Here is a 26960-nt window from a genome sequence, read left to right as displayed (position 1 = left end):
AGGGTATTACACTAAGCAAAATAAGTCAATCAGAGAAAGACAAGTATCATATGATCTCACTGATATGAGGAATTTGAGAAACAAGACAGAGGATCATAGGTGAAGGAGGAAAAAATGAAATAAGATGAAACCAGAGAGGAGACAAACCATAAGAGACTCGTAATCTCAGGAAACAAACTGAAGGTTGCTGGAGTGGTGGGGGATGGGAGGGATGGGCCGGCTGGGTGATGGACACTGGGGAGGGTATATGCTATGATGAGTGCTGTGAATTGTGTAAGACTGATGAATCACAGACCTGTACCTCTGAAACAAATAATACATTATGTTTTAAAAAAAAAAAAAAAAAAAAGAAGATAGTAGGAAGGGAAGAATTAAGGGGGGAAATCAGAGGGGGAGATGAACCATGATAGACTATGGACTCTGAGAAACAAACAGGGTTTTAGAGGAGAGGGGGGTGGGGGGATGTGTTAGCCTGGTGATGGATATTAAGGAGGGCATGTATTGCATGGAGCACTGGGTGGTATAAGCAAACAATGAATCATGGAACACTACATCAAAAACTAATGGTGTACTATATGGTGACTAACAAAATAAAATTATTAAAAAAAGTAAGTGGTTGAGCCAGTAGACTCATGTAATTGCACTCCTTGAACAATGTTTTTTTTTTTTCCCCTCCAGCTTTACTGAGGCATAAATGACAAATAAAACTGTAAGGTATTAAAAAAAAAAAAAAAGTAGTAGTATGGTTCCCTCTTCAGTGGTATAGTGCTAGCCTCTGGGATGGGGCGACCACTAGGAATTACATCATTCCATTCTTCCAACCACTCGCACTCCACCACCCTGAAGCTGAGTCCAGCTCCAAGAATGTATTCTAGCCAACAAAACAGGAATGGAAGTGATGTACAATGCCCCTTCCGGACATACTCACACAAGGCTGCAATCTGGTGCTCCATATACTTCGCAAGGTTATTGTGAAGATTAAATGAGTACTCACTCCAAATGTGGTCAGCACAGTGCCCGCCATGCATTTAACACTTAACAAGGGCTTCCATGTTCTCCTCCAGAAGCCAGACACAAAACAGTACACAATATCCATTCATATGATGCTCCAGAATAGACAAAACGTAGCTGAGAGAAATCAGATTAATGGTTGCCTAAGAGGAGGAGGACTAGGTGGAAAAGAGTACAAGGGAACTTTCTGGGGCAATGGAAATATTCTGTATCTTAGTCAAGCTGTGGGTTTTACAGGAGTGTACATGTTTCTGTAAACTCATAGTATGTAAATCATATGTCAGAAAAAGTTTTAATTATGAAGATCTAAATATCTAGATCCTAGAAAGCTAGGTAGCTTAGTAGTTATATGGCTAAGAAAGAGTGGGGAGGACTGGCAACATCTATTGAGGATGTGTTTGGATGCTGTATTCAACTAATGGGCCCCAAGCAGCTCTGCTCCTAGAAAGTGGTGTCCACCATCCTGAGGCTTCAGTTTGGAATACCGTAACTGCTCCTATCTACTGAGCACTTACAGCATGCCCTGCACTGTTACAGAGGCTACGTATTTTCATTCCTTTAGTCCTCACAATAAGTGCATGAAGTCTGTCACTGGCACCATTTCATGGATGAGCTTGCAGAATTCAAGGTACCCTTCTCCCCAGTCTTTTCAGACCCATGAAATCCCGTCTGCAAATCTGATCTCGGTATCTGTGTCCCACACTTCACCATAAAGGAACTGGCAGGGTGGCAGGACTTGGGAAGGACAACTTGGGAAGAACAACTCTCGCCCAATAATATACAGAACAAGAGCTCAATTAAAAGCTCGACACTACAGCCCCAGATGAGCAACTGACAGAACAACAGGGGTAAAGCTTAAAAAACATTACGTTGAACAAACAGATATAAACACAAAAGAGCAAATACTACAAGATTCTGTTTCTATGAAGCTCTTGAAGAGACAAATCTAATCTACAGTGACCCAAATCAGGTCACTGCTTGCCTGGGGCTGGGCATGAGAGGCAGGACTGCAAAGGGGCAGGAGGGAAATTTCTAGTTGATGACAATGTTCTACACCTTAACCCAGGTGGTGGTTACATTTGTCACAATTCAAACTGTACACATAGGAAGTGTGCATTTTATTGGATGTGACAAAAGCTGGTATTTTTATGCAAAACCAAAGAAAAGCCTTCAGATGCAACAGCCCTTGCTCTGAATCTCGCTTTGTCTCTTCCTGGCTGGCGACTTGGGGCAAAGCCACTTAACACAACTGAGCCTTCATTTCAGGCTGTTGTCAGGGCTGGAGATAATACATGCCAAACACCTGGGAAAAGAGTAGGCCTTCAATAAACAGCAGCTTCTATTATTACTGTTAATTAATAATAATGAGAAATAATAATCTGAATAACAGCTTCAATTCTCTACCTCACTTTGCTGGGAAGATCTCAAACTGCTAAATGTTCCTTGCTATTAGCTCTCACTGGAAACCAACACACACTCTTGTATGGCATGCAATCATTTTAATGTTATGCTAGAAGAGATAATCAAGGATGAATACCAAATGTATGTAGATTAAAGAATTCATGTTTATATATGAATATGGGCCATGGAATCTTGGACTAATTCAAACCTGAGCAAGGCTGACAGTTACCATTTTCTTTCCCAAAAAACTCAGATTTTCAGTCTAAGTAACTCCATGGGGAGCTTACTACTATACTGTTATCCAGGGTATAATTTCTCTAATAAGGTCATTAAGGGGGGGGGAAAAAGAATTCTGGACTCTATCATCACCTTGTATTAGTTTTCTCCTAAGAGTGTCTTTCTCTAGAGGTAAGACATAGGTCATCACGGCAAATTTCACATCTATAGCCATCTGGTTTTGATCGTTTTTAAAACTATAATCTGTGAGCTCATCTCTTTGTTTTTTGGTCACCTCCTTCCACATTCAGAAAACTGCAGCAAACTGTTCCGTTCTATTTAGGCTTACAAATAATCTCTCTGGAACTGGAGCAAAGGTGACCAAGAAAGTGTCCAGGTTCTTGGTAGAATCGAGACTCTCGGTGGGAGGTTGCCGAAGACTGAGCAATAACAGGGATCCCAGGTAGAACAAATGAAAGGAGCCATGCAGTGCCAGGCTCAAAGCTGCAGAAGTGTCAGCCAGCCCCTCTTTCAGCAAATGTCTCCAACCACCTTCATTGGGGAGCATCCCTGTCCCATTTGTAGCCAGCTTTCGAAAGAGCCAACTTCTACTGCTCAATGCTATGCTGGTTTCCTCCCAGGGGGCCCTTAGTCTTAGGACAGATCAACCCACAGTGTCAGGAGCAGTCTCCCTTTTGGCAGAAATGCCTCAGAGCTATTAGTCCATAATGACAGCTGGGGAATCCAGGGCCTTCTAAAGACCCATGGAAGGCTCCAGAGAAATACAGAGGCAGGGCCACTGAAACAGGACTCTTCAACCCAAGAGGAAGCTTTCTAAGTTCCCAGGTATTATATTCCATCCCCAGCCCGACTCAGGTCCTAACAGTCCTGAGGTCTCTGGGAATAAAGACTCACTAGTGCACAGCCCCACCTGGACTCTTTAGGAAATAATATTTGCTAACAGCAGTATATAGTTTTGTTTCATGATTTGCCTTTCCTTGTATTTTACTCATGAATAACAGCTTTTTAAGAGACCCAAACAACTTTTTTTTAAAATGACTTCCCTTCTAGGGCAGAGAGGGCTGTCTGGTTCATCCCCTATCATTTCCTCCTTTTCCTGAGCACACAAGGAGCCCACCCTTCCCAGGATCCCTTACAGTTGGGCAGTTAGGCACAGCTGTGTACCTGAATGACTGTGTGGAACATAGCTCCTCTGTCACCTACACTCGGCATGGTGAAGGGAACAAATATTACTGTATTCAGACTCCAAGATGTTGAGATGGTTTGTTACAAGAGTTCACCTGTCCTAACAGACCTTCCTCCCATATAGTTATCCCCTCAAAACCCCCATTAAAATGATTCCAGACAGAAAAACAACAAAGGGATGCCAACATCTAGCTTATGCAGGATAAATATTTCTTGATCAAAATCCACCGTAAGTCAGCCTGAGAGCTCCTCCTTTAAGCTGTGAACTGTTGACAGGTGTCCTCATCCCTTCCTTCCCACAACCATCAAGTTCAAGTAAGTCTTCCAGAAGTTAAGAGCTGACAGGAACTGGCTGTGTCAAACAGGAAGCCCACATGTGTCTAGCTGCTGCTGGTAACACTTCAATTACCCACCACCTGCTTATCATGAGGTTCTCAGTACAGCTTTTTCCACTGTCTCCTGAAGAAAAGGTTAATGGGAAGTGTCAAGATCCAATAGGCAGGAAAATCCCAGCGCTCGGTTGAGAAAATAGAAGAGGTTATTTCTAGACTCAGTCATGGTTTTGAAAGCTAGCATGTACCGTCCTGGCCCCTCCAGTCTTCAGATTTGCCCTTTCCTCTCCCACGACATGGCTTGTACGCACTGTTGAAGAAGATCATTACACCCATGGCCAAAACTTCCTCTCCTCCACACCATGCTTCCGAAGAGCTATGCTCTAGACTAGAAGCACCTCCAAAGGGAGAAACCATCTCCTTCCCTTCTGCATCACACAGAGTAGGTGCACTAGGCAGCGTAGGGCAACTGCTATACCAAATCATCTCAACACTCTGATGGTTTGAAACCACGAACATTGTCTATGCATTCATGCAACAGTCCAACACAGATTTATGGATCCAGGCTCCTTTTGTTCCACCAAATCCTATGGCCCCAGAGTCCTCTACAGTCAAGGGAAGAGAATAAAAACACATGTGATAGGGACTTACAGGCCAAGCCTAAAAGTGGTATATATACACACATCACCACAGTCGCCTACATTCCAGTGACCAGAACTCAATATATGCCTACATCTGACAAGAGGGTCTAGGAATGTATTCTCACTATGGCTCAGAAGGAAAGGAGAAATGGATTTTGGTGATCACACAGTTGTATATGTCCCCTAATAGGGAAAGAGAATGTCTCCCAGAAGCATGTGCTCAGCTTTCAAGGACTGGATTCAAACACCTGTTGGTCGGCAAATGAAACCTCCAAGAACTGTGCAGAAATGTTAAACTTTGCACAATAACCAGGATAATGAAAACCAGCCTGAGGCCAAGGTGCGACCTCACACAAGTTGGGAGCAAAGCATCTGAGATGGGAGATTTGTGTGTGCATGGGATGGGCCAGGAAGGTCCTAAGAGAGGAGAAAGCTTGTGTTGCCTCCTAGATTCATGCCAGCTGGGACAAGCAGACTCATACTTCCACAGGTAGCCAAAGGGCTCAGAGCAGGAGACCTCTCATTTCCCAGATGGGGCAGCAGAGCTGTCCAGAGAGGTACAACAATTTACAAGTTGCACATGTAGCCCACAGGAAAGCCAGGACTGGAGCTCTACTACCGGATTCTATTGCTCCCGGTCCACGGCACTTGTGTATCCCTCTATCTGCCCAAGTGTGGGCCTTAAAGAAAACAGCTATAAGCCAGAGTATTCTCTCAGACAAAAGATTTCTGGAAACCATGTTTCCCATTCTGGCATTTTGTTCTTCTCAAGTCTCTCCTTCCAAAATTACAGAAATGTGCAAATGGCAGGTGCATGTGTGGGGCACAAGGACGAAGACACTCACATACCCACCACAGTCTGTGTCACCCAGATGGCTTCCTGCTCATCCAAGAAGGACTCAGCTCAGTTTTCATCCATAAATGTATTTGTCCCCGGAGGCCTTCCTGTCACCTACAGCAGCACTTCTCCGCAAGCTCTGTGAATTACAACTCTTTTAAAGGGTACGTTCCAGACAATGAACTTCTTTCCTTCCATCTTTTAAAATGAGATTAACCCAAGAACACTGCAGAGGTTCCGCAACAGGCTTCCAATGATAAGCGTTCCCCTAACAGTGTTGTGGGAATATCTCCACACTGCTTCCTAAATCTGAGAAAGTTTGGGAGCCCAAGCTTTGCCTGAAGAAGGATGGCAGATGGGCACAATTCCTAAGAATCTATCAACCTAGAATTCAAGCCCACAGGGGCTGTGAGATCAGAGTTTGCCCCCCAGAGTTATTTCTGGTTTCTCTCCTTCCTACTCCAACCAAATCACACTTCCCTCTTTCTTCTCCACCCACAAAGCCCTGATTTCCACCACCACCACCACCCCCCCGCCGCCTGTGGTTACCTCTACCTCATGTCAACTGTGAGACGAAGAGTGGGGGCAAGTCAGGGAGAGTAGCACCAGCAGGAAGGACACTGAATTCTAGGGAGAGGGGCTTCATTTTGTTCTACAGCAGAGGTTAGAAAACTGTGACCTATGGGCCAAATCTGGCCCATCACATCTTTTTATAAAGTTTTACTGGAACACAACCAAGCCCATTTGTTTACACAGTTTCTGTGGCTACTCTTGTGCTACAATGGCAGGATTCAGAGTTGAGACAGAGACCCTATGGTCTGCAAAACCTAAAATATTTGCTATCTGGTCCTCTAAAGAAATATTTTTTAAGCCATAAAATTGAGCTGTACAGCAATAACCAGTCTCTACTCAAATACACGTACACACAAGTTCATAGTTCAACAGCCAAAAGGTGGAGCCAACCCAAATGTCCATCAATACACAAATTGTGCTATATACATACAAAGGAATATTATTCCACCACAAAAGGAAATCAAGTACTGATTGATACATGCTATGACATGGGTGAACTTCAAACACATTACGCTAAGTAAAAGAAGCCAGACACAAAAGATCAGATATTGTATGGTTCCAATCATATGAAATATCCAGAAGAGGTAAATTCTTGGAGACAACACAGAATGGTGGTTGCCAGGGGCTGGGGGAAGAGAAGAATGGGGAGAAACTGCTTAATGGGAACAGGATTTCCTTTGATGAAAAGGTTTTGGAACTAGGCAGAGGTGGTGGTTGTAGAACACTGTGAATGTACTAAATACCACTTGATGGCTCACTCTAATATGTTGGGTTTTTTTTAGGTTGTGTGAATTTCACCTCAAATTTTTTTAACAACTCAAAAAGTACACTTTTTTTTAAGGAGTCAATCTCTGGGAATTTTGGAACAGGGGAGTGACACCATCTGAAATACACCTTCAGGCGAGAACTTAGCAATGCTTACAAAAAGGGAAGTCCTTGGATTACTCCTTGGTGTCTGGAAGAGGACACCACCATGAACAAAAATTAAAAATAAAGGAGAAAAAGCATATTAGGAAAGGGGGCATTCAATTTGCCACCTGCTGAGTTTGTCCACCTGTGGGACAACTGGGGGGAATAATAACAGGAAGTTTTTGATGCTGAACTGGGATTTAAGAGCAAGATCAATGCCACAGAAAGAGGTGCAGGATTCATCCTTAAAGCAGTGGCACTGTCATGAGAGACGAGAGGAGAAAGAGCTGGCACAAACAATGGGGAATCCCTAGTTTTACAGGGCAAGGAGATTAAGCACAGCCAGAAAGAGTATCAAAGAAGGGATGGGCAGAGGATCAAGAGGAGGACAGGAGAGAAGGAACTAGGGAGGGACTAGTGCGAAGTCACTGGAGTTGTAGGGAGCAGAAGAGTTCAAAATCTACCTCCTGGTTCTTGACATTTCCTCTGAGATTCTGAGGTTGCTAGGTAAGTGGGGCCATGCATAGGATAAATGGGGACTAAGTAGCTTAGCACCCAAAGGAAGTAAGACTCCAAAGCTAGAAGCTCTGCCCTCCCTGGCCCTCTATCATTCCCATGCTTGAAAGGATGGCACAAGCAGCCTCCAACACATACTTGCTCCCAACCATGGTCCCAGGTCCAAAGCTGAGCTCATTCCCAAAGCAGAGTCATGTTCGACATGCCCAGGGCCCCTCTGTGAACACGTCAATGCAGTTGGCATATGGAACAATCATGGCTCAAGGTAATTACTACCCGGGGTCTTCTGGCATCAGTGGCCACTGACTGGCCAGTGCTCTATTTCTATTTGCTACAATAAATCCTCTACAGTATTACATTAACTTCAAAATGATGACATTTCGTATATAATAGCAAACATTCCTTAGAATCAGAACGGATTTGACTTGCCATTATTACCATAAGTGGGAATCCAAAAAGGCTATAATATATAATATAGCCACATTCTATTTATTCACCCTTGATCTCTCATTTATAATATTAACTGAAGAGGTAAGCACCATGGAGGAGCAAGAATTATTTCTGGTATGACAAGGAAGGGACTTTGTTGGGGGGTGGAGGGGGAGAGGAGAATGCTTAACAAAAAGCAGTAGGATGTCTTTTAGCAAAGGCAAGTTTGTAATGAGTATCAGGCTGACTTTTTAAAATAAGCTATTCAGGTGTGAAATGGGCTCCCCCAGAAATGAGGTGGGAGTCCATCGGCTTTTCTGGGGCCGTAATAATGGGTTAGTCATGTATGACAGCTTGCATAATGGTTACTCCAGTTTGGGAGACTTCGCACAGCCTCCCTGTGATTTATACAGTATCAGTTGGAAAAGCATCCTATTTTGCCATGGAAAATGTTCTGGAGAACCAAGCTCACCGTGGGCTCCTAAGGCGAACACATCGAGTGAACTTCAGGTAGCTATTTGGAAGAAATCCAGCAACCCCTGCATATGCCTTCTTAGAAAAGGTTTCAGAAAAACCTGTAGCCCAGAAGTGACAAACAGGCAGCCTCTGAGCCAAATTCGGCCTACAGATGTGTTGTAATGGCCCTGCCTAGTTCCTTTGTGGTTTCTGTTCTAGTTTTTAGTATGTGAACCTGTTCCCAGCCCTTCGAACTTGAAAGATGTCATGAATGCCGCCGGTGGACAGCCCCAGGAGGTGACCACTGCCCAAATGTGAATCACTCCCAGCTGCCCTCTCTAAAGAATTGCCCTCCACCAAACCAGGACCACAGAGCAGCGGCCAGTGACTAACGAACCCAAGGGGGTACAGGGGACAAAAGTCCTCCCTGTCTTGCCTCAAGGTGGGGCCAATATGGTGCAGTTCATGCTACGGAGTCCCCCTTGGGTTCGGGCTGAACCTGGACCCCAGCCAAGGCCACATCCTTGCTTAGCTCCTCCACCTGTCAGTCCTACTTCCTTCCCCTCCCCCCTCCCCAGAGCAGTGCCTCTCAAAGACAGGTCCCCAGACCACGGATGACAAGGGCTTCTCCCGGGAACCTGGTTCCATATGCCAATCTCGAGTCCCACTGGAGATTTTCTGAATCAGAAACTCTGGGAAGAGGGCCCAGGAAGTTGTGTTTCAACAAACCACCCGAGTAATTGTTATATGTGGTTCGGTTTGAGAACCACAACCCCAGTCCTCCTGCGGTGGAATGACATGCTTTCACACGGGCTCCCAACTCCAGTTCTGCCTCCAGAGAACCCACCCGTAACAAGAAAGTTCACATAAAAAAATAAATACCTCTCTTTCTAGCTCCTCTTGGAAATTGCTTCTTTCCCACAAGGAAGCAATCAGCTTCACCCAGAAGGACTGCTGCCCCACTGAAACCGTTTCCGGGTTCCACTGGTTTATACCAGCCTGGCTCACGCATCCTGGCCCAGTCTCCATGGACTAGTCTGGACATTTGCTCTAGCTCTCCAGACTGTAAGCTCCTCGAGATCAGGGCTTGCCTTTCTCATCTAACCTCAGAGCCTGGCACATTGCTGGCATTGATCTATTTCAATAGAGTTAAGATGAACTGAACCAACTCTGTTGAAACTGGCCAACATTCCAGAGACTCAGAGGCAAAATTCACACAATTAAGAGCCCAAGAAATAATCCCTGCAACAAATTAATATAATGACCTCATAGACATTATAGTTATCCATTGGCTATAATTGTGCAAGGATGTAATATGCTGGAGAAATTAGTTGCTGATTCACCTGGTCGTCATCCTCAACCCCGAAGCCTGCAGATTAATAACCCCTGTAATTTGATCCCAGTCCACCTAAGTGCAGGTGCCATCCCTATTCATTTAACATCTAATTCCTCAAAGTAGGTTTGCAGGCCCCTGACACATGGTTCAAATATTCATGTGGTCTCCTTAGCCGAGAGAGACATTTTTTTTTTATTATTACAGAATAGAGCTGCATGTGAAATAAAACAAACACAAAATAAAATCCAGCTGCAAACCTGAGCTCTGGAAATAAAGAAGTCATTTCCAACCCAGCACTAGCTGGCTGCTCTCAAATTATCCATGTAGAAAATTGTCCAAACTTTTCTACCCAAACTGCATTTGTTTCTGATTTTAAACTAAGTTCCGTTCCTAATTTTTCTTCCTTTCTCCAAAGCTTCTATCTTTAGGAAATATGGAGCCCAAGTTCTATAATTTGCACTTCATTTGAACACTAATGAAAAGAAATGCTCTTCCCCTCCAAACTATTTCCTCAGTCAATTACACAAATCCTCTAAGTGGAGTGTGTGAAGTGATTTGTGTCCAAGAACTTAATTAGTACTTAATTGTGGAATTTGTATCTTCTTAAGCCCACATCCTTTTAAGTTTCCACCAAGCTCAAAAAATGGTCCAGGTGTGGTCCCCTACTATAAGATCAAGGCAGAAGCGGATTTGAAGAAGTCAAGAGGAATAAAAGACCATCTGTGTGTTCAAAAATGCAACAGCCCATTGCCTTACATTCTAGGCAGCCTTTCAGCCACCAACGAAGGTCCTTTCAAGTCCATAGAGAGGACATGAGCAAATAGCACTTGCTTACTTCACAAATAATAGTTGTCTTATTGCAAAGAGAAGCCATGCCCATTGTAGAAAAACTGGGGGGAAATACAGAATATAAAGGAAAAAAATAAAATCAGCTGCCTAGTGATAGCAAACACTTTCATTTTTAACAAAGACTTCCATTTTTTTGTTGTTGAATATACAATAGATACATTATACTGTAAATCTAACTTGGTTTCCATTTCTCTCATTTCCTCTACTTAGAGTAACATTTCCCTGTATCATTCAAAACTGTTTGTATGGGTCTCTTATTCCAGGGAGAGTAAGAACTTGGTGAGGCTGCCTTCACACCCTGCTGGGCTCTTCCCTCCACATCACACGCTCTCGGATCTTGGGGAGGGACAGGGGGTGCGGACTATCTTATTCTTTTTATGTATAAAGCACAGATATATAAACAGCATATCTGGGGTATTAAAATTTTATAGGGGAATGGCAATTAGGGGGAAAAATGTCCAAAAGACTCCTTGAGGGGGCAATAAAAAAAAAGGGGGGGTTGAGAAACTCTATAGTAGATGACTGTAATATAATTGAGTTAACCAATCCCTTTAATAAAACCCTGCCAACACACACTTAAGCTATTGCTTGATATTAGACTGTTAAATAAAAGCAAAAACTAAACAAACTTTTCTAATGTCTCTTAATGACCATATGCTCTTTTTCAGAGGAAAAGATATGTTTCCCTATGGTTTGGATCTCCAACAATCTGAGTCATTAAAAGCAGGGAAAATGAAACCGGCCTTCTTGTTGGCAATCTGTGCATTGGCATTCCCAAGTTCCGTATGTCCATCATTCAATTCAACTTGGGAAGACAGAAAGGAACACCAAATAAGCCCTCACACATCATCCTCAGCAGAACACCATGAAGCCTGTGCATTTATTCAAACTTTTATTTAGGTTCTTGCTCAAAGTCACACATCTGTTCAGAGGCAGAGCCCAGATCTGGTCCTAAAGTCAGTCCTCTTTCCATCCTCCCCCAGAAGAGCAGTGAAGTCACTCTTGGAACTTTCCAGAACTTAGTTCCTCACCTGTAAAATGAGAGGGTTGGACTAGATTTCTAATTGGAGCTTGCAATGCTAAGCGTCCATATAATCATGTCATCAAGTAGCTAAGTGTCTGGGGCCGTGGGTCAGACCCCAGGTTGTCAAAACCCCTAGAAAATTGATGAAGAACAGCATCCATTCTTCTGCTCTCCTGCCACATTTTGGAAGCGATATGTCCTCACTATCAAGGTGCTGCCCAGAGCCAAGGCTCTCCAGAAAGAATGTGCTGACTTCAACTCCGAAACTACACATCTCTCTCTACCCCTTCCCAGAGCTTTATCTCAGGCTCATTCCCAGTGCTGAGCCTCTGGGGAGAGCTCTGCATGGATGCAGAAGATAAACACCCAGCCCTTAATGAATAGTGTTTTTTCTCCAGGCCATTGTCCTGCTTTTTAGCACTAAACTACAGAGATGTATCAGCATCATAAGAGCACTGTCTAATTAAAAGAAAGTTTTAAGAAGTAGGAACCCTCATGGGATTCCTCACCAAAGTGCGAGCGTCCCTAAGCTGAGAGAACACACACATTTTAGAAGGTATCCTTGGAGGGCATCATTTCAAGTGCATACAGCTCCCTCCGTGATCCATCTGGTACCATGAAGAGGGTTCTCCTGCAGAGATGCACAGCCAGATGTTGGGAAGGCAATGTGCACGCACAGAGGCCGGACAGCTGGTCACATTTCTTCTACTGAGATTCATTATGCAGCCAGGTTATGTTCTCATAAATATTTGTCAGGTTCTGTCCCACAGGTTCTCGCATCTGTGATGGAGCTGGGATCCCTGTGTGGATGTGCCCTGCAGCCTCCCAAGTAAAATGTGCTGCGCAACTGGAAATTACTCTGATTTCATGTGGACGCCTCAATTCAGAGGGCAAAGCAGAATCAATCCTCCCTGACTTTGGTCAGGCACCTTGGACCATTCCCCTGACTCATCTACAGCCATGTGGTGGGCTAAGTCTGCCTGGACCCAAGGAAACCTAATAGCAAGTAAAATCTGCAATGGAAAGCACGTCTTTTAATGTGGAAGAAAAATAAGTGTGCAGAACCTAAACTGCTAATGGAACAGGTGTGCGCACTGTTAGAATTTTGCAAGCCTTTGTTTGCATAAAGCAGTACTGAGAGTTTTCTGCTCACTTTCAAAGCAGGAAATGTGAGACCCCAGGTCTCAAAGGGTTGAAACCCCTTTTTCACTCACCAGAGCTGCAGAATCCCATCTATGACAGAGCTGACGAACCTCTGACCAGAGGCTTAATTTCATCTGTCCTTCAGCAAATTTCCTAAACACTCTTGTCAGGGACTATAAACTCCCTATTTAAAAATAATTTTCACTATTTCAGTTGGAAAAAGACAATAATTGGGGTTTTTTTTTTAACCTAACAGTAACCACAGTATAACTAAATTCTTTCTCCTGCTGGGTGGGCAGATTAATAAATGCCTTCTTATTCCATGCACATCTTTCCCTCCTGTTTTTCCAAGAAAAATCCCTACCTTCCCAATTCCCTCGTGATTCCTAGGGTCCAGTGCCAAAAGTCCTGGAGTCTAGCACCACATTCTCCTATTCATCTGGGATACCATAAGACTCCTGAACTACGCACAACATGAAATTAAAATTAAAATGTTATGTGATATATTTAATATTTAATAGGATTCTATCTCATTTTACTTGATTTTAAATACAAAACAAATTAAACAAAAACACTCTCAGAGAAGAACACTAATGAGCCTGCTTTTTACTTTCGTGTGGTCTTCAGGTGACCTTTTACTATAGATGTGTGGTCCTTAATTGGAGAGGGGGGAAAAAATATTCTCAAAAGTCTTCTCAGGACTGTCCCGCCCCCCCCCCAAAAAAAGATCCCAAGGAATATGTTCCCAGTCCCAGAACTCCTGAGCAACCTGCCCAGGAGATGAAAAGGAGACAAAATACACAGCACTCATCAGTTCCACCTCTACCTACTGTCCTCCATTCACTCCATGATGGAGTCCCCTTAGGCTGATCACCCAAGATACAGGTCCTGGGGATAGCTCTAACTCCTCCTTTCCCTCACCTCCCACATCATCACTTGAGTCTCCATGCCCATAACTCCTAAGCATTTCTAAACACCATCCCTTCCTCTCTTCTCCTCTTCCAGCCACAGTCTTCACTCAGGCGCCCTGCACCTCTCAGATGGATTTCCAACCAGCCTCCCAATGGGACTTCAGAGCCTCCCAAGTGTTACCAGAGTGCTGGTTTTAAATCACAGATGAGATCACATCATCCCCTGCTTGGAAAACACAGGCTAGAGCCCCACTGCCAAAGGCTGAGACTCAGAATGCCAAATAGGACTATGAGGGCCAACATGAGCCGGCCCCAGCCCACCTTTTGATTCCATAGCTACTCAGTTAATGGTAAGGTTCAGGGTGACCTGATGAGCAAACAGATTTAGGTAACGAAGAAAAGGAGAAATAAGGAGAGTAATCACATCCAACAGTACAAAATGCTTATTCTGGGAAGTGGTACCAAATGCTATATATGCATTATCTCAATCTTCTCAACAAGAAGGCAGGCATTATTGTTTGCCCCATTTGTCAATCAGGAAAGCAGATGCACAGCTCATTAAGTGGCATGGGCTGAAGTTCAACCCAAGGAGCGATGACAGAGCCCATTGCTCACTATGCCACACTGCCTCCCGTATGATGTCAACACGGATGGTCTAGGTCACTTGGACCTGGTGGTATGGATCAAGATGCCATTGCAAATACCCACCAGGTACTGCTTACGATACCCACTTCAGCTAAACCCCTTAAATGTGCAAGAGGGTGCCCCTCGCTCAGGCTAAGAGAGGGTCCAGAAGACATCAGGAAGTCTGAGTACCAACTCTAGTAGAAGAGGCCAGGCTCAACCAACACATGCCACCTAAAATGCACCTACTCCAATGGCCTCTCCCAGTCATTCCCAAGTATGTGCCCAGGACCAAGTACACAGAAGGGTTCCATGTCCCACTAACTCTGTGGATGGGTCCATGCTCCTCCCACACTGAGAACCTACACAGTTGAGAATACATAAGAGGCAGGACACCTCTGCGCCCGGGTCCTCACTGTGCTCTCTTCCTGCACTGCTCAAGCCCCACCCTCTGGCCTAATTACATGGCTACGCCATCTTTCCAGCTTACATAAACCCTCTAGTAAGTGCTCAATAGTTCTTTCTGGGGGAAAAAAAAATGAGTGGATAAAAACTTTAGAAAACTTTAGTTTTATCTGTTTTTATGAATTAATAAGAGCAGCACCTGGTTTTAGCCCCAGTGTCTTGTGGACGTGATCAGTGAGCTAGTCTCCCTGAAACGGACCTCTCTGGAGGCTCGGAGTAAAGGAGTCTGGGGACCAGTGAAGATGGGGAACTGGACCGAGGCCCAGCTTGGGCATACAGGCAGCCCTTGTCCCTCATATCCCCATCTCCTTTCTAGTACCGAGAAAACTCTGCTGCCTTACTTGCAGACACTGCCACACACACAAAATGTGGTATGATGCACACTCACTCTCCAAGATCAAACCACAAATGCAAGGTGGCAGGTGAACAACAAACGCCCTGTGAAAAAGGAATGAAAATCTAACTTTAACAGTCCTCTTCCACTTAGGGATGATAAACGGGACATGCCGTTGGCGACATAAACCGTGAGCACGCTGCCCCTTTAAAAATATAACCATCAATCTGTTATTAAGCCCACAACCAGTTGCAGTATTAATCACACTCTTTTGGCAAGAGAATCCATTTCCCAATAAAGTTTGAGTGGCAGAGAAAAGGCAGAGCCAACAACTGGGAAATAAACTATGCTTCCAAATGATCGAAGGAAAGCTGCTCTTCTTGCTGGCGGCTCTCCCGCCATCCTGCTGCTCACACCAGACACACATAAATACACATGCCACTTTGCTTCCCCCACATCATATTTCCATCACTGCAGAATGCTGTGCAGCTCTGTTCTGGGCCCATTTTTCACTTTGTGCCATTTTTGTATGTTTGCACAAACCTCCCCTAGAAATCAAGAGACCCTTCTTAAGCACAGCCACCATCTCTGGTTTCTCACAGCTTTTCTCCCCTTCCCTTCTCCTCCTCTGCAGGGAGTCTAGAACCAATCCTGCTAAGCAGCATGTGTGTTCTGCCTCACCTCTTCAACTGGGAGCCCCTAGAAATCCACATCCAAACCTTATTCCTATTTCCCCGATGGCTGGCACAAAGTAAACATTCAATTAATGCAGAGAGTAGGTTTTATTCACTCTAGGAGAAGTTTCTAATAAATGAAGGAGACTTGGGAACCCGTGAACTGTGCTATTCACTAGCATGTCCGAGCACCCAACTCTCAGATGCAACACTCACAATTACAGGTAAGAGGACAAATCCCCACATCTTCTGTTCTTTTCCTTTAAATAGATACTGATAAGCCAGTTTCCCTCCATGCAAATGGTGAGATGTGTTTGACCCATCACCTCTGGAAATGTTGTGATACAGTTACTGTATCTACATTAAGTTGACAGATTAATAGGGAATGACTGACATCAGGACAACACTGAGTCCTCCTTCCAATCCATACTATACCTCTCCACTTATTCTGGCCTGGTTTCATGCCCTTTAGAGTTTCTCCAGGTAAATCTAGGCATTCTTTGAACAGACTGATTCCTAGGTACAATTATAGTTGTTGCTATTGTGAATGGTATTGCAGTCTTAATTATTGCAGTACAGAGAAAAACTTCATATTTGTATGTTTATATTATCTGGCAAACGTACTAAACTCCTTACTACTACTGGTTGGTCTGGTAATTATCCTTTCTTCAAGTAAATGGTATTACATGCAAAAAAAAAAAAAAAATGACAATTTGTCTTCTCTCTTCCAATCCTTATGACTTTCTTTTTACTTGTTTTACTGTATCACCCCAAACCTTTAATATGTAACAGCAATAATCATGGGTATCCTTACTTTTTTTAAGATTTTATTTTTTTTATTGACAGACAGAGCGAGAGCCCACAAATGGCGTGTCAGGAAGAGGCAGAGAGAGAAGCAGGCTTCCCACCCAGCAGGGAGCCCGAAGCGGGGCTCGATCCCAGAACCCTGGGATCATGACCTGAGCTGAAGGCAGACGCTTAACTGACTGAGCCACCCAGGGACCCCACTTGTTTCTAACCTTGAAAAAGAATACTTCTAAAATTTATTTATTAAACAATGTTTGCAATAGGCTTTTGGAGGAAAGCCTTTATCAGATTAAGGGCATTCCTTTCTATAAAGACTGTATTGTTGTTGCCAATTATTTGCTGCCCCTCTCTACCAGGCCCATCTCTACTGGGCCTCTTCCTTCGGGCAAACTATAGATCCCATCACATGATATCAAGATTGACCATAAGACTTTATTTGGCCAATGGATTATGAAAGGGGGTGATGCATGCCACATCCAAGGTGACAGCCGCAACCATCCAGTGCTTCCACAGCTCTTCCTCCTCTGCTCCTGGATCACCACATCCCAAGGGCTGTTCCTCCAGCCTGCATTCTGGAAGTAAGACTACAGAGAGCAGACACAGCCAACATGTAACATGAATAGGAAATCCAACTTTGTCATAAACCACTGACATTTGGTGGTTGTCATTGTAGCGTAACTCAGCAGAAGGTGATATGCCATCTATCCCTATTTGTCTCTGGGCTTTTGTCATAAAAAGGTACTTTTTCCACATGCTTTGAGGTCATCATATAGTTATTTTCCTATAATTTGTTAATATAATGATTTCTACTGAGAGGTTGTCTCAGATTAAATCTGTAGCAGACCACAGGGAAAGGATTTCTCAGATAAAAGTCTAGAATCCAAAACCTGAAGAACTTATCAACACCCAAGGAAAACCAAAAATCCAGCCAAGAAGTGGGCAGAAGACATGAACAGACCTTTCTCCAAAGAGGACATACAAATGGCTAACACACATGAAAAAATTCTCAACATCACTCAGCATCAGGGAAATACAAATCAAAACCACAATGAGATACCACCTCACCCAGGTCAGAATGGCTAAAATTAACAACTCAGGAAATAACAGATGTTGGCAAGGATGCAGAGAAAGGAGAACCCTCTTACACTGTTGGTGGGAATGCAAACTGGTGCAGCCACTCTGGAGAACAGTATGGAAGATGCTCAGAATTTTAAAAATAGAGCTACCCTTCCACCCAGCAGTTCCACTACTAGGTATTTACCCAAAGGATACAATCTAAAGGGGCACCTGCACCCCAATGTTTATAGCAGCAATGTCCACAATAGCCGAACTATGGAAAGAGCCCAGATGTCCACTGACAGATGAATGGATAAAGATGATGTGGTGTGTATATATATGTGTGTGTATGTATATGTCTGTGTGTGTGTGTGTGTGTGTGTGTATGGAGTGTGTATATAGATAGATGTAATGGAATATTACTCTGTCATCAAAAAATGAAATCTTGCCATTTGCAAAGACATGGATGGAGCTAGAGGATATTATGCTACACAAAATAAGTCAGGAAGACAAGTATGTAGAATGTAAGAAACAAAACAGATGAACAGAGGAGAAGGGAAGAAAAAATAAACTAAGATGAAAACACAGAGGGAGGCAAACCATAAGAGACTCCTAACTCTAGAAAACAAACTGGGGGTTGCTGGAGGGGCGGTGGGTGGGGGGATGGGGTAACTGGGTAACGGGCATTAGGGAGGGCTCGTGATGTAATGAGCACTGGGTGTTCTATGCAACTGATGAATCACGAAATTCTACCCCTGAAACTAATACTACACTATACGTTAACTAAATTGATTTTAAATAAAAAGTTAAAAAAAATCTATAGCAGACTACAGGGGAATGTCATAAAAAAAGACATGACCGCCAGCTGACCTGTGAGCTATATCTGGGCACCCAATCTCCCCACCCCCGCCCCTATCCTTAGAATGTGGGTTCCACTTGCCTCTTCCACTCCAGAGACCACTCCAAGGACACAGCCTTGAGATGGTGATATGGCAGTGAAAACACCTGCACAGTGTATGTGACTGGGCCCAGTTAGGGCCTCTTTAGGAACTCTTAAGATTGGCAGGCAGGTGCAGGGATCCATTCGTCTTGCTGCTGCCCAAAACGAGCCTCACAGGTAAGTTCCTATGGTTTTTATTAAAATTGCCACCTTCCAACCTGGAGTGGCTGCCTCTTTGGTCTCTACCCGTCCTCTGAGTACAGGGTCTGGTTTCACATTACACCTGGGAAGCTCATGAGAGATTTGTGAACCAACAGAGATGTTAGTCTCCATCAAAAAAAAAAAAAAAAAATAGTGCTGTCCTTCTATAATACAGCATTGTCACTGGAAGGTGGCTGCCCCTCCCAGAACTACACTTAGCAGCATCAAGTATGGCCATACAACTAGCTCTCATCAACAGAAATGCTCTATCACTTGCAGGCCCAACACTGTCATAAAGTAGGCCGAGATTCTCCACGTGCTCCCTTGGGACTCCAGGGCCTTAGCAGTGGTTGATGGAGGGAGCCTGGGTCCATGAATCACCATATGGGACACCTGACAACCACTGTACCATTTTGTGAGCAAGAAATAAACCCCTGTTGCATAAGGAAGCTTATTAGAGTAACTACTGTTACCCTACTGTACTATCTTGTACTCCAGGAATAAATCCAACCACGTATTTTTTTTAAATGTTAGATTTAGAATGTTAACACTGTATTTCAGATTTTAACTGAAACAGACTTTTAAGATCTCTTCTCTGGTACCATGTTTAGTTTTGACTTTGGTATTAAGCTTCAGAAAACAAGAGCAGCTTTCCCCTTGTTATGTCGCTGGAACAACATATACAACACAGGGACTATCTATTCATATTAAATTGGGTAGGCCTTATGATTTGGGGAAGGGGTAAAGTTTTCACCACTGTTCCAATTTCTTCAGCAACCATTGTTCTAATCAGGTTCCCCCCCCCCCCCCATTAATCTGGTGGCCAACTCAGAAATCTCTTTTCCCATCAGTCCATTCATTTCATATGGGATTTCACATTTGTGTACAATTGTACATCCAATTCACTTACCACAGCTAAGTTGCTTCTGTACCTGTATTTTATATGAAACTTCCTCTTTTTATCCTTGATGAGTCTCACCAGAGACTTGCTCATTTTTCTAATTCTTTCAAAAAATATTTGGCTTTGTGAATCATTGTTACTCTCCAGACCTCCTTTATTGATTTCTACCCTACCTTATTATTTCAAACCTTCTGATTTCATTGGGTCAGGGAACATGGTCAGAATGATGTCATTTCTTAGAACCTGGAGCCTTTCGGGTCTATAATATGATCTACTTTTGTGAAAATTCCATGTATACCCCAAAACAGGCATTTTGTGTTTTCTGGGTACAAGCTTATTAGTCATGTTATCCAAATTTTTTATACTCTTACTTTTGTCTGATCTGTTTCCAAGAAGAGTACATTTAAATCTCTACCTACAATGGTATATTTATCTATGTATTACTATAAATCTGAAAATTATTTCTTTATATAGCTTAAGGCTATACTATTGGTTATATTCATGACTATTACATTTTCTTGGAATATTGTGGCACTTCCAGAATATATCATCAGTTTTCATCTCTTTTCATGTTGTTCATCTTAAATTCTAGTTCATCTGATACTGAAACCATGAGCCTGGTGTTATCTTATTTTCCTGGAATGTCATTTTTATCCCTTTATTTTCAACCCTGCTCTGTGCTTTTATGTGATTCTCTTAAAACCACAGATTGCTGGATCTTTTTTGTAACTCCATCTAGGAGTCCCCAGGTCTTAATCAGTGAGATTAACCTGTTTATACTGTAATCAATGATACTGGAGGATAGATTTCTTCATCCCTTTTTGTGTTTTCGATTTACTGAGCTTTTTCCTTCTACTTTCCTATCTCTTGCTCAATCAATCCAATTTTCCTTACTTTTTCCTACTGCTAGTTGGAAATATTTGGTTGTCCCTCACTTACAAAGACCCATATTTATACTCTTTTCCCTTCTTAATAGAGAAAGGCTACCCATGACCATGTCCTCCCCACAGTTAAGACACATGTACTGCCTGCCCCTACCTCTGATCTTTCATACATACTCAGGCACACTTCACTTCTCATGTTGGCATCGCCCGGAAATTTAGCTCCAGATGGGCTATGGGTCCCCTGCCACCACTGTTCCTGGCCTAAGCAAAACCCTGAGCAAAGAAAGAGGCCAGCAGACCATACTTTATCACGTTGATTAGAACCAGAATTCTTCTGTTCACTTACTTTTTGGTAGGGTGATTCAGAATCATGCTTTTATGAATATTCTTGTTTTAACAGCTTTATCTAAGGTATAATTTACATACCACAAAATTCACCAATTGCAAGTGTGATTCACTGATTAGTATTATGTTTACAGTTGTGCCACCATCATCACACTCCTCTTTTAAACTTTCCATGACCCCAAAAGACCCCTCGTGCCTCCTTGCAGTCAACCCCTCTTCTCACACCTCCAGCCCCCAGAGAGTCACTGATTTACTGTGTCACTGATTTACACTGACTTGCTGTTTTCTGAACATTTCACATAAAGGTAATCTTCTAAGGGGTGGTCTTTTCTGCCTGGCTTTTTCACTTAGCATCAGGTTCCTGAGGCTCATTCTTCCTGTGGTCTGTATCAATATTTCATTTTACTGCTGAGGATGACTGTGATAAGCATGCGCCACATTTTGTTTATCCATATCCCAGTTTCTGGACATTGGGCTGGTTTCCATTTTTTGACTATTCTGAATCATGTTCCTGTAAACATTTAAAGTCTTTCCGTGAACACAGGTCTCCTTTCTCTTGGGGAGGTACTTAGGAGTGGAATTGCTGGGTCACAGGATAAATTTGTGTTGAATTTCTACAAGAAACTGTCAGGCTTCTTCCAAAGTGGCTGTACCTTTTGAGATGCCCACCAGCCACATAGGAGGGTTCTAGGTTCTCCACATCTCTGCCAACACTTGCTCTTTTGTCTTTATTACACTCATTCTACAGGTACATTTATTATTTTTATAGTTAGAAAAAACAGTATATGAAAATTAGGTCTATGTCCTGTGATCTCCCAATGAAGTGAAGGGGTGGGGGGAAGCAAAAACAAATAGAATAGACCAAAATAGTAAACATGATTGCTTCCAGATGACAGGGTTAGGGGTATTTCTTCTATCCACCTTCCTGTAACTATCTTCTCGATAAGGAACAGGTGGTTACTTTTATAATTAAAAAAATAACTTTAATAGGAGTTTTACAGCTAATAGGACCTCATTCTTCCTACATTCACACTCCCCAACAGTGGCAATAAGAGAGTAAGTAAAATTTCCCTCCAGCCTCCAGATTAACCCGCAGAGTAGCTGTTAGTTTTATTAAGCTCCAGAGAACTGCAGAGCTTCCAAGACCCTCTCTGCCGTCAGCTACTAGGCTGGGTGCACACCTGCCACAGCCATCCCTCCCACAATGCTTTCCGTGCCAGCAATGGGACACTCGGCTACTCAGAGACACCTTATTCCACTCCAAGCATCCTGTGATCGTCCAGGCTCTCCCCAACCCACATTTGGCCTCTACACCAAACTCTACAAGACATATGGTCTTCAAGTAGCTCTGCTAGAGATCACAAAGGCTGCCTCATCACACATAAATGTAAACGCTATGTCTCAGCCCATCAACTAGGAATCTTGAATCCATCCATCGAGTATTAACTAAGCACCAACTCTGCATAAAGCACCTTCCTCCATGCCCTTGAGTTTAGAATCTAATAATAAACCACACACCTTCCAAAGTGTGGGTCACTAAGGATCCTAAGGAACAAACACACACAAAGGGTCAATGGGAGTTTAAAAAAGGAATCTTTGTTTTTCTAGCTGTGAGATGAAAGAGGTTTCCAGGAAAAGTCATCGGTGAGTTTGGGGTGTCAGTTGAGTACAGAACTCCGAGGTCCAGGAATTACAGGATGGCTCAAGACAAGCATCGAGGAGGCAAGACAAAGGAAAAACTCCCCTTCCTTGCACCCAGTTTCCCTCTCAAATGCTTCTTCCCTGTTCTTCATTCCCCATCACCATCAAGTGTCTTGTCTCCCTGCAGAAACCCATACCCAGTCTACCCTGCTATAAATGAATGCCTTCGGTGACTGCAAGTCCAAATGCAGCCAGGCAAGGGCGCTCTAATTCAACTTGTCCAAAACGAGGAAGGCCCAGAAGTACCACCAGAGTTGTATTTATTCTACATTATGACAGGGCACTTAAAAGCTCTACAACCGGGCGCCTGGGTGGCTCAGTTGGTTAAGCGACTGCCTTCGGCTCAGGTCATGATCCTGGAGTCCCCGGATCGAGTCCCGCATCAGGCTCCCTGCTCGGCGGGGAGTCTGCTTCTCCCTCTGACCCTCCTCCCTCTCATGCTCTCTGTCTCTCATTCTCTCTCTCTCAAATAAATAAATAAAATCTTTAAAAAAATAAAAATAAAAAAAAATAAAAGCTCTACAACCTTTTAAGAATGTAACATGTGACAAAAGAATGACTTAACATCATATGCTACCATTTTATGCTAAAAACCATACTTTCCTGAAGAATTTCACAAATGACTTTAACATAAAGAGGCAAAGCAAAACCTTCAACTAGAGGGGATTGTGTTTTTTGGCCTAATGAATGATTTGCACTCAGTAATAGGGAGTCAGCCAAGCCACCAAGCGTGAATTACTAATTCTCAAAAGACCAAAAAAATAATAAAGTACATTCAACCTTAAAACTATTCTGAACATAATCTTCCTTTGAGGATTCAGAATGCCTGGAAACACTTGAAATTTGTGAATAAGGACCATGATTTTAGGTTGTCACATCCATACAAAGTTATTCAATAAAACCCAGCAGGCTTAGATATTACTAATCCTCCTGGTTCCAAGCTAAAAAGAATTGCTCTTCTAATAGTAAATACACCAGAACTGGGTATAGGAGTTGTGCCCATTAAAGAATGTCACTGATTTTACCTTAATTTATTCCAGGTTTATTGCATACAGCAAAATTCACCCTTTACTGGTACACAGTTCTTTAAATTTCGACAACCTTACATAATCTGTGTAATCACCACTACAATCAAAATAGAGTATGTTCATCATCCCCCCAAAATTCTTTCATTCCCTTTATGCTGAACCCCTCCCCCCCTCCCCTAGTCCCCAGCAACCCAAAATCTAATTTCTGTTCCTATAACTTCGCCTTGTCCAGATTATCCCATAAGTGGAGGACAGTACTTAGCTTCTGAGTCTGGCTTCTTTCACTTAGTATCTTTTCAGAGTTCTCTGTGTTGTTGCATTGATTTTGCTTTTTAGCTGAAGGAGAACTGGAACATCCACATGGGTACGGGTGGCCTCACACCAAGTTCTTTGTCATTGTTCCTAAGGTGGGAAACTCATTTTCAGGGGCCCTGTGTACAACCTACCTTCTCTGAATATTAAAAATGGGACAAATCATATGTCGAGAGCACAGCAATATTTTCAAAGAACAGAGTTCTAAGCCCTGAGCTTTTGTTAAAGGACACAAACTCTAGCCTCTGGACCTCAGGGAGGAACTCCAGCACTGCAGGGACCCAGAACGCACTGGGTAAACTCACCTGAACGGCAACATGATGGACTGGTCAACTTGGATAATGCTATTTTAGTTCCAAAGTAAAACAATCCTACTGGGCATATTTCTTAAGAAAAACACAGATTTTTTTTTTTTTTTTTTTACGTTGGGGGGAGTGTGTGTGTGTGTGTGTGTGTGTAAAACTGGCTCTGAAACATTTCCAAAAGGGGAACTTCCAAAGAGCTCAGAGCAAAGGCAGTACTTTTTGGATGTGTGATCAGAGGCCTAAGGTAACTCTTGAAGGGCAACAAGTATTCTGGTAAGTGAGGCAGAAATAGGAGGAGCTTGGTCAGATTGTTCCTTGTGTCCCCTTCCCAGGTTACCAGAAAGAGGGGCCAAGGCTCCCAGCAGAGATAGCCAGGTGCTTCCCCTCACCACCCACCACCAGAAGATCTCATTCTAGAGTCCTCATTTCCATCATTGTGCATGCACTCCTACACCTGCATATGCTACAAGTATTTACTGAGGGCCCTCCCTAGTGACTACACCAAACTCATCAGGAGGCATGATTTACATCCTATGCAACAAGCCAGAAAACACAGAATCTAAGTGGAGATGGTGTGGAGTTCAAATCTCTCCTCTTGGCCCTTTAATCCTGGTCTTACCACCCCCCCACCGCCGACTCCCTAGCAAGGTCACCCAGACAAAGCCTGATGACCAAGGTGTTCAAACCAGGCATTCACTCTGCCCAACCCATTCAGGCAAATGCTGCTATGCCCATCCTTGTGGGCCGGGTGTGTAGCTTCATACCAGTGAGCCTGGGGGGCCTTTCAAACAGCTCTCCTGACAAAATTTTCACTTCTGAGTAACAACTTGGTTCTGGAACTCCCATTACCTAGGGAAAGAACACCTCATTCTAAAGCAGTCTAGATTCTAGAACCACCATATCTCTTGTTCATACGCAAGAAGAGAAGAATAGCTTGGGAAAGTGACAAATTCTCTAAATCTGTTTTTTCTCATCCATTGAGTTAATAATCCCTCCCTGCTGCCAGAATTAAATAATGCATAATAATAGCAGATATTAATTGAAAGCATATACCATGAAATATGCATTACTTTCATTATTGACTTTAATCCATTCAACCAATCCTAGGAGGTAGAATACCCTTATCCCTAACTAACAGAGGAGGAAAATAAAGCTCAGAGATGCTGAGCAACTTGCTCAAAACCACTAGAAGGTAAGTGGTACAGTGAGAATGTCAACTTTTCTCTTGCCAACTACATTTAACCTTATTCTACTTCTGACCATCAGTCCCAAAGAAGTCATAATGAATGGTTTAGAAGTTTCATAAAGATGCTCCTCGTGGTTTGAGGGGAGAAAAATCAGGAAAAAATTAAACATCCAAAAACCAGCTTTTGCTAACATAAATCTGCAGGGTTTCAAATCATTACAATGAATAGTTTATGAAGGCCTGCTGAAGAGAGGTGTTCATCTCCTCCCCCTCCACAAAGCCCATGGATATTACAGTAAATAAGTACAAACAGGACAATGTCAAAGAAGTACTAAGAACCTTTGGTGAACTGATGAAAACCAGAGAACAGGTGCGATAGTGCTGGGAGCAGAACCAGGACACACAGAGAAGAGGAGGAGGAGCCAGAATCATCAAGAGGAAGAGGCTGCCTCCCATCATGGAAGCCCCAGTGTGAGCAGACATGGATACCAGGAATGGGCAGAAGGGGAGGAGTGAGAGGAAACTGTCCACAAGAAGGTTACCTGTGTTGGCCTCCCCCTGCAGCAACTCAGCCATCACCCCTCACCTCTTTCCCCAAGAGCAACAAATGAGTTTTCCCAGGCCAAAACAGGAGCGATAATTTTTAAAGATGCTTAATCTCCCAATGGGCTGCTGAAGCTTCCAGAGTGAGGATCATCATTCCAGAATATGTTCCTTTTTGACTAAGCATGAGGGGAAGGGAGTGGCACAGCTCATCTGCTTTGGCCCCATCCATGTCCAAGTGAAGCCTGCCAATCAGCTCAGCTGCCCGTGGACTTGGTGGTGGACAAAGCCACTCCAGTTATCTGTAGCTGTCACCTTCGTCTTGCATGGCTAGAATAAACTAAAACCATCAAACACTTGGGGGGGAAAAGTACCACAGAGAAGTGAGCCAAACAACCAGAATGGACTCCAAGGAAAATAGAGATAACCCTAGAAACAGACAAGAACTTTCAAAGTATCCTTAATATCTTCCAAGATGTTGAAACACACACACACACACAAACAAGAACCAACAGGTGACCATTTAAAAAAGAAAAAAGCAAAGGCGCTTCAGTGGCTCAGTTGGTTAAGCATCCAAATCTTGATTTTGGCTCAGGTCATGATCTCAGGGTTGTGAGACTGAGCCCCATGTCGGGCTCCATGCTGGGGGTGGAGCCTGCTTAAGATTCTCTCTCTCCTTCTCCCTCTGCCCCTTCCCCCTCTAAAAAAAAAAAAAAAAGAAAAAAGCAATCAAAGAACCAAAAAAAAAAAAATGAGTTTATGGAAATTAAGAACATGCCTACTAAAACAAACCAAAAAAAAAAAAAAACTGGGAGAAAAATTTAAGGAAATCTCTCAGAATACAGAGCAAAGAGAGAAATATC

Source organism: Leptonychotes weddellii, chromosome 10 (genome assembly GCF_054177405.1).
Source record: "Leptonychotes weddellii isolate Sample4059 chromosome 10, ASM5417740v2, whole genome shotgun sequence".
In the NCBI taxonomy this organism is placed as follows: Eukaryota; Metazoa; Chordata; class Mammalia; order Carnivora; family Phocidae; genus Leptonychotes; species Leptonychotes weddellii.
This window is presented reverse-complemented; position numbering follows the sequence as displayed.